Here is a 15,207-nt window from a genome sequence, read left to right on the forward strand (position 1 = left end):
TCTGGGGCTCCAAAGCCAAATCCTTAAAGCTCACATGAGGGAGAGTATTTGTTAGGTCAGAGCATCCTTGTTGATTGGACTTTCAGTTTGTGACGTCCACAGACCTCATCACGGGAGGGTGGGGAGAGGTCTCTTCTGTTGGTGGACGGAATGGTGGGCACTTGGTGGGGAGCACTGATGAGAAAGGGAGACAGCCCAAGACCTACACGTATGCACTGTTTCCCCTGGCCCAACAAGGTTCCTGACCCCAGGATTAACCCAGAGTTTCCGAGAAGACTAGGAGCTGCAGGGAGACACAATTAATGGTTTACTCTCCACCAGCTTTTCCTTGGACCCAAGGAGGAGAAATTACAAAAAGATCACATCACACTCCTTTCATCTTATGATTTCCACACAGGCAAGTGCAGGGAAACACTAGTCTGAAGGAAGAAAATGCATTAAAAACACGTGCATAGGGACTTCCCTGGTGGCGCAGTGGTTAAGAATCCACCTGCCGACGCAGGGGACCCGGCTTCGAGCCCTGGTCCAGGAAGATCCCACATGCCACGGAGCAACTAAGCCCGTGTGCCACAACTACTGAGCCTGTGCACTAGAGCCCGCGAGCCACAACTACCGAAGCCCGCACGCCTAGAGCCCGTGCTCCCCAACAAGAGAAGCCAAAAATAAATAATAAAATAAATTTACAGAAAAAAAAAACACGTGCATAGCCCCTAGCTGTTTATAAAGTTCTTGAACGTGTGTGCCCCCTTCCGATTCTCACGTCTTTCCATTTTGCAGATAAGCAAACGGAAGTTCAGAGCATTTAAAGGACTCGCTCAAGGTGGGAGGTGATGGTGCAGAGAGGGAGCTACCTCAGTGCAACAACTTTCAGACAGTGTGCCACCCCGGTCCCGCACACAGGTACACAGATGGTGGAGGAGACAGGCCAGCACGAGTAATGATCACAAATCTGAGTGACAAATACAATGAGAGACGTGTGGTTGGGGACGGGATCTATTCAGAGGAGGGCTTCTGGGGCATGGGAAGGAGTTCTGGGTTAGGGAAGGCTTCACAGGGGAATTGGCACTCACCATCGTCCACGTTTACTGAGATTCTATGAAAGGACAGACTAAGGACCGCCACTGCCAACTCTGCCTTATTCGATACAATTAAACCATGAGCTTAAATGGTTCCAATTGATCCCATCAGCTTACATTCCTATAGATTTCATCCAGTAGCTGAATTTGGGGGAGGCAAAGAAAAAGGACCCACACAAAACTTTCCCAGTTGAAGACACTGTTATTTTGGTAACGCACCTGAGTCCCTGGCAGGATGGGCCTGTCCTCCACGGGGGCAATGGGGTGTTTGGGAGAGGATGGGGGCCCTGCCCTGACGGGGCAGCTGGGGGATGAAGCAAAGGGCTTTGTGACCTTGATAGGTCACAAAGGGCTTTGTGACCGTGATAGGTCACAAAGGGCATCAGAGGATAAATAGGCTGTGCCGGGGGTTAGGCTGAGAAAGTGGTGACTTCTCTCACTAGGACGGAAGTTCACCACAGCCTCTTGGGGAGATAGAAACCCAGAAGCAGAAGTGAGGTGAGGCGGAGGGCAGCCTACCATAGCTCTCGACACACTTGAAGAGATTCAGCCTGGGCTCCAGGCGCCCTGCAGCGTCCCCGCTGGGATCATCTGTGCCCCTACCCACACCCCTGCCTCTGGGAGACCCTGAGGCAAACGTGGGGGCCTGTGGGGCAGGCTTGGAAGACCTGCCGTAGGGCCGCCTGTGTGACGCGGGAGCATCGCGGCTCGCTCTTCTGCCAGTGAGGCCGAGGGAGGGAAGAGCCAGGGACCCGCCTTCACCGCGCTGCCTGTCGGGATCAAAGACAGCCATGAGTGGCGACTCTCTGCTCCCGTATCACACGGCCCGGAGCAGCACCTGGGTGGACCTGTTCCACACCACCGCGGGGAAGCTGCAGCGGCAACTGCACAAGGGAGAATATGACATATTCAAGTACGCAGCAATATTCGAGAGTGACTTTATCCAGGTCACGAAGAGGGGAGACGCGATTGACGTGCACAACTGGGGCGGCATGGTGACCATGGGCATCACATCCAGCAGCCCCGTCCTCCCACTCCCAGACATCATGCTGCTGGCCCGACGGGCCACCGGCTCTAAAAAGCACGCCGAGCGCAGCCAGGCCACCAAGGGGAAGAGCCACAAGGCTGCAAAGACCTTAGAGCTCACCAGGCTCCTTCCCTTGGACTTCGTGAGGATCTCCACTCACAATCGTGAGAAACAACAGCTGCGCGTGAAGCTGGCCACTGGCCGCTGCTTCTACCTGCAGCTGTGTCCCCCTATGGACACGCGGGAAGACCTCTTCGCCGAGTGGGAACAGCTCATTGACCTCCTGCGACCACCAGTGGACAGTGAAAGCCACACCTATGCCGTTCCCGTCTGGGACATGACCTGCATGCCTGTGTTCGAGGAGGAGCAGGACGGGAGGAGGCCGGCTGTGGAGGATTTCCAAGGAAAGGGGGATCGGGACCAGGTGAGCGCCAGCAGCTTCCACACGTGCCCTGAGGTGGCCGGGGCCACGCCTGCAGCTTCTGCTGGGGGGCACGGAATCCACCTGGACTCCCACAAGTCCGATACCATGCCCGATGTGGCCCCTGCGAAAGCCAAGCCTACTACACGGCTTGACAAAGCGTCAGCATCGCAGTCAACGACAAAGGTGGAGACAGCAGGGGTGGCAGGAGGCACCGCAGCGGGTGCTCTGAGCCCGGCAGTGATCAAGTCTCCTGCCGCTCAAGAGCAGAGCACGGCCAGAGCAGCCACAGCCAGCGACGGGCCTGGAGGAAGCAAAACCACCCTAGCCACTGGGGACACTGCCAGAACATCCCTGAGGAGCGGGAAAACGGCCTTGGCAGGTGCTGAGAACAATTCACAGTATGCTTCCAGCATGTCCACCAGCCTCTCCGCAGGGGCCGGCATGACTGTGGTGGGAGCAGAACCTACCAGCAAGACTGTCAAAGGAAGAGCCGACAGGGAGGATGAGGGGACCCTCGTCTCAAGCTTGCCACAGGAAGGCAAAGCGAGCGAACAGGATGGCAGCTCACAGAGAGTGTCCCAGGCCCGCAAGGGAAGAAGGGAGAGGAGGGAGCACTGGGGAGAGGACAGAGCTCTGACGAGCCCCTCGCTCTGCAGTCCCGTGGAAAGCCACCAGGAGGCAGCGGGGAGCAAGACCATCCCCAAAGCAGCTGGCCCGTGCTCAGGCGGCCGCAGAGCCACTAGAGATGACCAAAAGGCCAAAGGCCACGGCAGCCCGGGGGGCAGCGAGCAGGGCACTGCTCCCAAAGGCATCAGCCGTGCTCCCATCACCAGTGAGTCCAAGACCTCGCACAAATCGGGCAGGAGCGTATCTCCAGCGCGTTCAGGTCCCACCACCAAGAGACTCAACAGGATCAGCTCTTTCTTCAGGAACATGAGAGCCAGACTTACCAAAAAGACAGTGGCCTCATCACGAAATAAACATGGGAGCACCCTGGCGAAGCCAGTGCAAGGGACCCGAATGGAGGCCATCCCAGAGACAGCAGAGAGTGGCCAGGGGCTGGAAATCGCTGGTGTGACATCAGAGACCATGGAGCCAGTGACCGTTGAAGCCCATCAATAGGACCTAGAGCTGGGAGCTGCAAAGGGGACCAGGGCTCTGGGAAGTACCCCTGGAGAGCCCACTTCAGCTTCCTTACTGCAATTTAAATAGAAAACCATACAATCTGAGAACGCATGCAGTGTTTTGTCTGAATTTCTAGGTCCCGAAGCCCAGCCGTAGACTCACAGTGGATTCTGTGATGTCACAGTCTGAGACCCAGTGTCCAGGCAAGGGCAGCCCCACCTCACACACATGCTCAGCGCCAACAGCAGTGCACCATCTGGCTTCCACTCCTTTCTGGCTTTGCCCCTCAGGGCCATGGCTCAAAGTCAGACTATGGTCTGGGAAGCTCTCCTTCACTATCCCCCTATTCTTTTATTTATTTATTTATTTATTTATTTATTTTTTGCGGTACGCGGGCCACTCACTGTTGTGGCCTCTCCCGTCGCGGAGCACAGGCTCCGGACGCGCAGGGGCAGCGGCCATGGCTCACGGGCCCAGCCGCTCCGCGTCATGTGGGATCTTCCAGGACCGGGGCACGAACTCATGTTCCCTGCATCGGCAGGTGGACTCTCAACCACTGCGCCGCCAGGGAATCCCACCCCCCTATTCTTTGTATAAACGCTTATTCCCCCTGAAGGTGTGTAAACACAGCCAGAACATGCCCCCTCGGGCTATTCAGTGGACAGAAATAAGGGTGGCAGTATTAGCTAGCAATCAGAACAGCAAGCACTCTCATCTAGACTTAGCCGTTCCCTGCCCAGGTATATACCCTGGAGAAACACACATGTTCTAAGAAACAACTCTGAGAATGTTTAGAGCAAAAATAACTGAACAGCAAAACACGGGAAACAGCCCAAATTTCCATCAGCAGAATTAGTACAGCAGGATATGAAGAGACTGGAATATTCAATAGTGAAAAATAAATGAGCTACACACATTAGCATAGATCAACTTCTCATGATTTTTAAAAACATCAAAAGAATGGGATACAGTTCCACTCATGGAACCATTCTGAAACAAGCTCAAACAATGGATTGCATAGGGTACATGTTTAAAAAAAACGGTAGCTAAAAATGAGGGAAGAGTAAACCCAAACTTGAGGACAGTTTTCTCTAGGGTGGAAAGGCTAGGTCAAGGAGGTTGACACAAGGCTGTTAGTGCTGCTGGGAATCGTTCTGTTTCTTAAGCAAGATGGTAGGTACACAGGTGTTGTATTTTTCACATTTTACTAACTCTGAAATCAGGATGGTCCTACGATCACCGTGGCACTTGTGAGGAAGTGATTGCCAATGCCTTTCTCTTTTCATCACTTGTATTTATGCACAAAAATGATGTCAGAAAGGCTTGGCATCTTTAAATTACATTGATTTAAGGTAAAGTACAAGAACCCTTGTTTGGTTATTAGGAAAAGAAGGAACGATATGCCTATTTTACAGATGAGAACACTGAGGCTCAGAGAAGGTAACCTGCTCCAGTCGCACAATGGGATCTTTGCAGAACAGTGATCCACCAGCCCACTTCTTTATGCAAAGCCCTGTCTGTAGTATGCGAAGGAAGCAAGCAAACAAGCCTGAGATAGGACCAGCACAAGAACCCGAGGCAGCAGCATTCTTACCATCATGTTCCAAAACTACAGAGATGAGCGTCAATTTTTACTAGATTGAGGGGAGGGAGGGGCGGGGGCTGGGAGCCGGTTTTCGAACTTCAGTGAGCTCACAGCTCTTAGCTGGCCTTATCTCGAGGGAATCCATTCCACCCTTGAGCTGTGTCTGGCTCCCAGGCTTCTACCTCTAGCCTCTGGCATGACCCGGGCTGCAGCCAGAAACAGGCTCCCACCTGAAATTCCAGCGTTCACTCCTGGAACGTCCAGCATCCAGTCCTCCTCCAGACACTAATTAAACTTTTGAATGCCCTGCTCAGAAGGGTTTCTCCACACCAAATCTGCAGGAACTTTTTTCTTCTGGGGCTCCAAAGCCAAATCCTTAAAGCTCACATGAGGGAGAGTATTTGTTAGGTCAGAGCATCCTTGTTGATTGGACTTTCAGTTTGTGACGTCCACAGACCTCATCACGGGAGGGTGGGGAGAGGTCTCTTCTGTTGGTGGACGGAATGGTGGGCACTTGGTGGGGAGCACTGATGAGAAAGGGAGACAGCCCAAGACCTACACGTATGCACTGTTTCCCCTGGCCCAACAAGGTTCCTGACCCCAGGATTAACCCAGAGTTTCCGAGAAGACTAGGAGCTGCAGGGAGACACAATTAATGGTTTACTCTCCACCAGCTTTTCCTTGGACCCAAGGAGGAGAAATTACAAAAAGATCACATCACACTCCTTTCATCTTATGATTTCCACACAGGCAAGTGCAGGGAAACACTAGTCTGAAGGAAGAAAATGCATTAAAAACACGTGCATAGGGACTTCCCTGGTGGCGCAGTGGTTAAGAATCCACCTGCCGACGCAGGGGACCCGGCTTCGAGCCCTGGTCCAGGAAGATCCCACATGCCACGGAGCAACTAAGCCCGTGTGCCACAACTACTGAGCCTGTGCACTAGAGCCCGCGAGCCACAACTACCGAAGCCCGCACGCCTAGAGCCCGTGCTCCCCAACAAGAGAAGCCAAAAATAAATAATAAAATAAATTTACAGAAAAAAAAAACACGTGCATAGCCCCTAGCTGTTTATAAAGTTCTTGAACGTGTGTGCCCCCTTCCGATTCTCACATCTTTCCATTTTGCAGATAAGCAAACGGAAGTTCAGAGCATTTAAAGGACTCGCTCAAGGTGGGAGGTGATGGTGCAGAGAGGGAGCTACCTCGGTGCAACAACTTTCAGACAGTGTGCCACCCCGGTCCCGCACACAGGTACACAGATGGTGGAGGAGACAGGACAGCACGAGTAATGATCACAACTCTGAGTGACAAATACAATGAGAGACGTGTGTTTGGGGACTGGATCTATTCAGAGGAGGGGGTCTGGGGCATGGGAAGGAGTTCTGGGTTAGGGAAGGCTTCACAGGGGAATTGGCACTCACCATCGTCCACGTTTACTGAGATTCTATGAAAGGACAGACTAAGGACCGCCACTGCCAACTCTGCCTTATTCGATACAATTAAACCATGAGCTGAAATGGTTCCAATTGATCCCATCATCTTACCTTCCTATAGAGTTCATCCAGTAGCTGAATTTGGGGGAGGCAAAGAAAAAGGACCCACACAAAACTTTCCCAGTTGAAGACACTGTTATTTTGGTAACGCACCTGAGTCCCTGGCAGGATGGGCCTGTCCTCCACGGGGGCAATGGGGTGTTTGGGAGAGGATGGGGGCCCTGCCCTGACGGGGCAGCTGGGGGATGAAGCAAAGGGCTTTGTGACCTTGATAGGTCACAAAGGGCTTTGTGACCGTGATAGGTCACAAAGGGCATCAGAGGATAAATAGGCTGTGCCGGCGGTTAGGCTGAGAAAGTGGTGACTTCTCTCACTAGGACGGAAGTTCAGCACAGCCTCTTGGGGAGATAGAAACCCAGAAGCAGAAGTGAGGTGAGGCGGAGGGCAGCCTACCATAGCTCTCGACACACTTGAAGAGATTCAGCCTGGGCTCCAGGCGCCCTGCAGCGTCCCCGCTGGGATCATCTGTGCCCCTACCCACACCCCTGCCTCTGGGAGACCCTGAGGCAAACGTGGGGGCCTGTGGGGCGGGCTTGGAAGACCTGCCGTAGGGCCGCCTGTGTGACGCGGGAGCATCGCGGCTCGCTCTTCTGCCAGTGAGGCCGAGGGAGGGAAGAGCCAGGGACCCGCCTTCACCGCGCTGCCTGTCGGGATCAAAGACAGCCATGAGTGGCGACTCTCTGCTCCCGTATCACACGGCCCGGAGCAGCACCTGGGTGGACCTGTTCCACACCACCGCGGGGAAGCTGCAGCGGCAACTGCACAAGGGAGAATATGACATATTCAAGTACGCAGCAATATTCGAGAGTGACTTTATCCAGGTCACGAAGAGGGGAGACGCGATTGACGTGCACAACTGGGGCGGCATGGTGACCATGGGCATCACATCCAGCAGCCCCGTCCTCCCACTCCCAGACATCATGCTGCTGGCCCGACGGGCCACCGGCTCTAAAAAGCACGCCGAGCGCAGCCAGGCCACCAAGGGGAAGAGCCACAAGGCTGCAAAGACCTTAGAGCTCACCAGGCTCCTTCCCTTGGACTTCGTGAGGATCTCCACTCACAATCGTGAGAAACAACAGCTGCGCGTGAAGCTGGCCACTGGCCGCTGCTTCTACCTGCAGCTGTGTCCCCCTCTGGACGCGCGGGAAGACCTCTTCGCCGAGTGGGAACAGCTCATTGACCTCCTGCGACCACCAGTGGACAGTGAAAGCCACACCTATGCCGTTCCCGTCTGGGACATGACCTGCATGCCTGTGTTCGAGGAGGAGCAGGACGGGAGGAGCCCGGCTGTGGAGGATTTCCAAGGAAAGGGGGATCGGGACCAGGTGAGCGCCAGCAGCTTCCACACGTGCCCTGAGGTGGCCGGGGCCACGCCTGCAGCTTCTGCTGGGGGGCACGGAATCCACCTGGACTCCCACAAGTCCGATACCATGCCCGATGTGGCCCCTGCGAAAGCCAAGCCTACTACACGGCTTGACAAAGCGTCAGCATCGCAGTCAACGACAAAGGTGGAGACAGCAGGGGTGGCAGGAGGCACCGCAGCGGGTGCTCTGAGCCCGGCAGTGATCAAGTCTCCTGCCGCTCAAGAGCAGAGCACGGCCAGAGCAGCCACAGCCAGCGACGGGCCTGGAGGAAGCAAAACCACCCTAGCCACTGGGGACACTGCCAGAACATCCCTGAGGAGCGGGAAAACGGCCTTGGCAGGTGCTGAGAACAATTCACAGTATGCTTCCAGCATGTCCACCAGCCTCTCCGCAGGGGCCGGCATGACTGTGGTGGGAGCAGAACCTACCAGCAAGACTGTCAAAGGAAGAGCCGACAGGGAGGATGAGGGGACCCTCGTCTCAAGCTTGCCACAGGAAGGCAAAGCGAGCGAACAGGATGGCAGCTCACAGAGAGTGTCCCAGGCCCGCAAGGGAAGAAGGGAGAGGAGGGAGCACTGGGGAGAGGACAGAGCTCTGACGAGCCCCTCGCTCTGCAGTCCCGTGGAAAGCCACCAGGAGGCAGCGGGGAGCAAGACCATCCCCAAAGCAGCTGGCCCGTGCTCAGGCGGCCGCAGAGCCACTAGAGATGACCAAAAGGCCAAAGGCCACGGCAGCCCGGGGGGCAGCGAGCAGGGCACTGCTCCCAAAGGCATCAGCCGTGCTCCCATCACCAGTGAGTCCAAGACCTCGCACAAATCGGGCAGGAGCGTATCTCCAGCGCGTTCAGGTCCCACCACCAAGAGACTCAACAGGATCAGCTCTTTCTTCAGGAACATGAGAGCCAGACTTACCAAAAAGACAGTGGCCTCATCACGAAATAAACATGGGAGCACCCTGGCGAAGCCAGTGCAAGGGACCCGAATGGAGGCCATCCCAGAGACAGCAGAGAGTGGCCAGGGGCTGGAAATCGCTGGTGTGACATCAGAGACCATGGAGCCAGTGACCGTTGAAGCCCATCAATAGGACCTAGAGCTGGGAGCTGCAAAGGGGACCAGGGCTCTGGGAAGTACCCCTGGAGAGCCCACTTCAGCTTCCTTACTGCAATTTAAATAGAAAACCATACAATCTGAGAACGCATGCAGTGTTTTGTCTGAATTTCTAGGTCCCGAAGCCCAGCCGTAGACTCACAGTGGATTCTGTGATGTCACAGTCTGAGACCCAGTGTCCAGGCAAGGGCAGCCCCACCTCACACACATGCTCAGCGCCAACAGCAGTGCTCCATCTGGCTTCCACTCCTTTCTGGCTTTGCCCCTCAGGGCCATGGCTCAAAGTCAGACTATGGTCTGGGAAGCTCTCCTTCACTATCCCCCTATTCTTTTATTTATTTATTTATTTATTTATTTATTTATTTTTTGCGGTACGCGGGCCACTCACTGTTGTGGCCTCTCCCGTCGCGGAGCACAGGCTCCGGACGCGCAGGGGCAGCGGCCATGGCTCACGGGCCCAGCCGCTCCGCGTCATGTGGGATCTTCCAGGACCGGGGCACGAACTCATGTTCCCTGCATCGGCAGGTGGACTCTCAACCACTGCGCCGCCAGGGAATCCCACCCCCCCTATTCTTTGTATAAACGCTTATTCCCCCTGAAGGTGTGTAAACACAGCCAGAACATGCCCCCTCGGGCTATTCAGTGGACAGAAATAAGGGTGGCAGTATTAGCTAGCAATCAGAACAGCAAGCACTCTCATCTAGACTTAGCCGTTCCCTGCCCAGGTATATACCCTGGAGAAACACACATGTTCTAAGAAACAACTCTGAGAATGTTTAGAGCAAAAATAACTGAACAGCAAAACACGGGAAACAGCCCAAATTTCCATCAGCAGAATTAGTACAGCAGGATATGAAGAGACTGGAATATTCAATAGTGAAAAATAAATGAGCTACACACATTAGCATAGATCAACTTCTCATGATTTTTAAAAACATCAAAAGAATGGGATACAGTTCCACTCATGGAACCATTCTGAAACAAGCTCAAACAATGGATTGCATAGGGTACATGTTTAAAAAAAACGGTAGCTAAAAATGAGGGAAGAGTAAACCCAAACTTGAGGACAGTTTTCTCTAGGGTGGAAAGGCTACGTCAAGGAGGTTGACACAAGGCTGTTAGTGCTGCTGGGAATCGTTCTGTCTCTTAAGCAAGATGGTAGGTACACAGGTGTTGTATTTTTCACATTTTACTAACTCTGAAATCAGGATGGTCCTACGATCACCGTGGCACTTGTGAGGAAGTGATTGCCAATGCCTTTCTCTTTTCATCACTTGTATTTATGCACAAAAATGATGTCAGAAAGGCTTGGCATCTTTAAATTACATTGATTTAAGGTAAAGTACAAGAACCCTTGTTTGGTTATTAGGAAAAGAAGGAACGATATGCCTATTTTACAGATGAGAACACTGAGGCTCAGAGAAGGTAACCTGCTCCAGTCGCACAATGGGATCTTTGCAGAACAGTGATCCACCAGCCCACTTCTTTATGCAAAGCCCTGTCTGTAGTATGCGAAGGAAGCAAGCAAACAAGCCTGAGATAGGACCAGCACAAGAACCCGAGGCAGCAGCATTCTTACCATCATGTTCCAAAACTACAGAGATGAGCGTCAATTTTTACTAGATTGAGGGGAGGGAGGGGCGGGGGCTGGGAGCCGGTTTTCGAACTTCAGTGAGCTCACAGCTCTTAGCTGGCCTTATCTCGAGGGAATCCATTCCACCCTTGAGCTGTGTCTGGCTCCCAGGCTTCTACCTCTAGCCTCTGGCATGACCCGGGCTGCAGCCAGAAACAGGCTCCCACCTGAAATTCCAGCGTTCACTCCTGGAACGTCCAGCATCCAGTCCTCCTCCAGACACTAATTAAACTTTTGAATGCCCTGCTCAGAAGGGTTTCTCCACACCAAATCTGCAGGAACTTTTTTCTTCTGGGGCTCCAAAGCCAAATCCTTAAAGCTCACATGAGGGAGAGTATTTGTTAGGTCAGAGCATCCTTGTTGATTGGACTTTCAGTTTGTGACGTCCACAGACCTCATCACGGGAGGGTGGGGAGAGGTCTCTTCTGTTGGTGGACGGAATGGTGGGCACTTGGTGGGGAGCACTGATGAGAAAGGGAGACAGCCCAAGACCTACACGTATGCACTGTTTCCCCTGGCCCAACAAGGTTCCTGACCCCAGGATTAACCCAGAGTTTCCGAGAAGACTAGGAGCTGCAGGGAGACACAATTAATGGTTTACTCTCCACCAGCTTTTCCTTGGACCCAAGGAGGAGAAATTACAAAAAGATCACATCACACTCCTTTCATCTTATGATTTCCACACAGGCAAGTGCAGGGAAACACTAGTCTGAAGGAAGAAAATGCATTAAAAACACGTGCATAGGGACTTCCCTGGTGGCGCAGTGGTTAAGAATCCACCTGCCGACGCAGGGGACCCGGCTTCGAGCCCTGGTCCAGGAAGATCCCACATGCCACGGAGCAACTAAGCCCGTGTGCCACAACTACTGAGCCTGTGCACTAGAGCCCGCGAGCCACAACTACCGAAGCCCGCACGCCTAGAGCCCGTGCTCCCCAACAAGAGAAGCCAAAAATAAATAATAAAATAAATTTACAGAAAAAAAAAACACGTGCATAGCCCCTAGCTGTTTATAAAGTTCTTGAACGCGTGTGCCCCCTTCCGATTCTCACATCTTTCCATTTTGCGGATAAGCAAACGGAAGTTCAGAGCATTTAAAGGACTCGCTCAAGGTGGGAGGTGATGGTGCAGAGAGGGAGCTACCTCAGTGCAACAACTTTCAGACAGTGTGCCACCCCGGTCCCGCACACAGGTACACAGATGGTGGAGGAGACAGGCCAGCACGAGTAATGATCACAAATCTGAGTGACAAATACAATGAGAGACGTGTGGTTGGGGACGGGATCTATTCAGAGGAGGGCTTCTGGGGCATGGGAAGGAGTTATGGGTTAGGGAAGGCTTCACAGGGGAATTGGCACTCACCATCGTCCACGTTTACTGAGATTCTATGAAAGGACACACTAAGGATCGCCACTGCCAACTCTGCCTTATTCGAGGCAATTAAACCATGAGCTGAAATGGTTCCAATTGATCCCCTCATCTTACCTTCCTATAGAGTTCATCCAGTAGCTGAATTTGGGGGAGGCAAAGAAAAAGGACCCACACAAAACTTTCCCAGTTGAAGACACTGTTATTTTGGTAACGCACCTGAGTCCCTGGCAGGATGGGCCTGTCCTCCACGGGGGCAATGGGGTGTTTGGGAGAGGATGGGGGCCCTGCCCTGACGGGGCAGCTGGGGGATGAGGCAAAGGGCTTTGTGACCTTGATAGGTCACAAAGGGCTTTGTGACCGTGATAGGTCACAAAGGGCATCAGAGGATAAATAGGCTGTGCCGGGGGTTAGGCTGAGAAAGTGGTGACTTCTCTCACTAGGACGGAAGTTCACCACAGCCTCTTGGGGAGATAGAAACCCAGAAGCAGAAGTGAGGTGAGGCGGAGGGCAGCCTACCATAGCTCTCGACACACTTGAAGAGATTCAGCCTGGGCTCCAGGCGCCCTGCAGCGTCCCCGCTGGGATCATCTGTGCCCCTACCCACACCCCTGCCTCTGGGAGACCCTGAGGCAAACGTGGGGGCCTGTGGGGCGGGCTTGGAAGACCTGCCGTAGGGCCGCCTGTGTGACGCGGGAGCATCGTGGCTCACTCTTCTGCCAGTGAGGTCGAGGGAGGGAAGAGCCAGGGACCCGCCTTCACCGCGCTGCCTGTCGGGATCAAAGACAGCCATGAGTGGCGACTCTCTGCTCCCGTATCACACGGCCCGGAGCAGCACCTGGGTGGACCTGTTCCACACCACCGCGGGGAAGCTGCAGCGGCAACTGCACAAGGGAGAATATGACATATTCAAGTACGCAGCAATATTCGAGAGTGACTTTATCCAGGTCACGAAGAGGGGAGACGCGATTGACGTGCACAACTGGGGCGGCATGGTGACCATGGGCATCACATCCAGCAGCCCCGTCCTCCCACTCCCAGACATCATGCTGCTGGCCCGACGGGCCACCGGCTCTGAAAAGCACACCGAGCGCAGCCAGGCCACCAAGGGGAAGAGCCACAAGGCTGCAAAGACCTTAGAGCTCACCAGGCTCCTTCCCTTGGACTTCGTGAGGATCTCCACTCACAATCGTGAGAAACAACAGCTGCGCGTGAAGCTGGCCACTGGCCGCTGCTTCTACCTGCAGCTGTGTCCCCCTCTGGACGCGCGGGAAGACCTCTTCGCCGAGTGGGAACAGCTCATTGACCTCCTGTGACCACCAGTGGACAGTGAAAGCCACACCTATGCCGTTCCCGTCTGGGACATGACCTGCATGCCTGTGTTCGAGGAGGAGCAGGACGGGAGGAGCCCGGCTGTGGAGGATTTCCAAGGAAAGGGGGATCGGGACCAGGTGAGCGCCAGCAGCTTCCACACGTGCCCTGAGGTGGCCGGGGCCACGCCTGCAGCTTCTGCTGGGGGGCACGGAATCCACCTGGACCCCCACAAGTCCGATACCATGCCCGATGTGGCCCCTGCGAAAGCCAAGCCTACTACACGGCTTGACAAAGCGTCAGCATCGCAGTCAACGACAAAGGTGGAGACAGCAGGGGTGGCAGGAGGCACCGCAGCGGGTGCTCTGAGCCCGGCAGTGATCAAGTCTCCTGCCGCTCAAGAGCAGAGCACGGCCAGAGCAGCCACAGCCAGCGACGGGCCTGGAGGAAGCAAAACCACCCTAGCCACTGGGGACACTGCCAGAACATCCCTGAGGAGCGGGAAAACGGCCTTGGCAGGTGCTGAGAACAATTCACAGTATGCTTCCAGCATGTCCACCAGCCTCTCCGCAGGGGCCGGCATGACTGTGGTGGGGGCAGAACCTACCAGCAAGACTGTCAAAGGAAGAGCCGACAGGGAGGATGAGGGGACCCTCGTCTCAAGCTTGCCACAGGAAGGCAAAGCGAGCGAACAGGATGGCAGCTCACAGAGAGTGTCCCAGGCCCGCAAGGGAAGAAGGGAGAGGAGGGAGCACTGGGGAGAGGACAGAACTCTGACGAGCCCCTCGCTCTGCAGTTCCGTGGAAAGCCACCAGGAGGCAGCGGGGAGCAAGACCATCCCCAAAGCAGCTGGCCCGTGCTCAGGCGGCCGCAGAGCCACTAGAGATGACCAAAAGGCCAAAGGCCACGGCAGCCCGGGGGGCAGCGAGCAGGGCACTGCTCCCAAAGGCATCAGCCGTGCTCCCATCACCAGTGAGTCCAAGACCTCGCACAAATCGGGCAGGAGCGTATCTCCAGCGCGTTCAGGTCCCACCACCAAGAGACTCAACAGGATCAGCTCTTTCTTCAGGAACATGAGAGCCAGACTTACCAAAAAGACAGTGGCCTCATCACGAAATAAACATGGGAGCACCCTGGCGAAGCCAGTGCAAGGGACCCGAATGGAGGCCATCCCAGAGACAGCAGAGAGTGGCCAGGGGCTGGAAATCGCTGGTGTGACATCGGAGACCATGGAGCCAGTGACCGTTGAAGCCCATCAATAGGACCTAGAGCTGGGAGCTGCAAAGGGGACCAGGGCTCTGGGAAGTACCCCTGGAGAGCCCACTTCAGCTTCCTTACTGCAATTTAAATAGAAAACCATACAATCTGAGAACGCATGCAGTGTTTTGTCTGAATTTCTAGGTCCCGAAGCCCAGCCGTAGACTCACAGTGGATTCTGTGATGTCACAGTCTGAGACCCAGTGTCCAGGCAAGGGCAGCCCCACCTCACACACATGCTCAGCGCCAACAGCAGTGCTCCATCTGGCTTCCACTCCTTTCTGGCTTTGCCCCTCAGGGCCATGGCTCAAAGTCACACTATGGTCTGGGAAGCTCTCCTTCACTATCCCCCTATTCTTTTATTTATTTATTTATTTA

Source organism: Mesoplodon densirostris, chromosome 2, assembly GCF_025265405.1.
Source record: "Mesoplodon densirostris isolate mMesDen1 chromosome 2, mMesDen1 primary haplotype, whole genome shotgun sequence".
Lineage (NCBI taxonomy): Eukaryota > Metazoa > Chordata > Mammalia > Artiodactyla > Ziphiidae > Mesoplodon > Mesoplodon densirostris.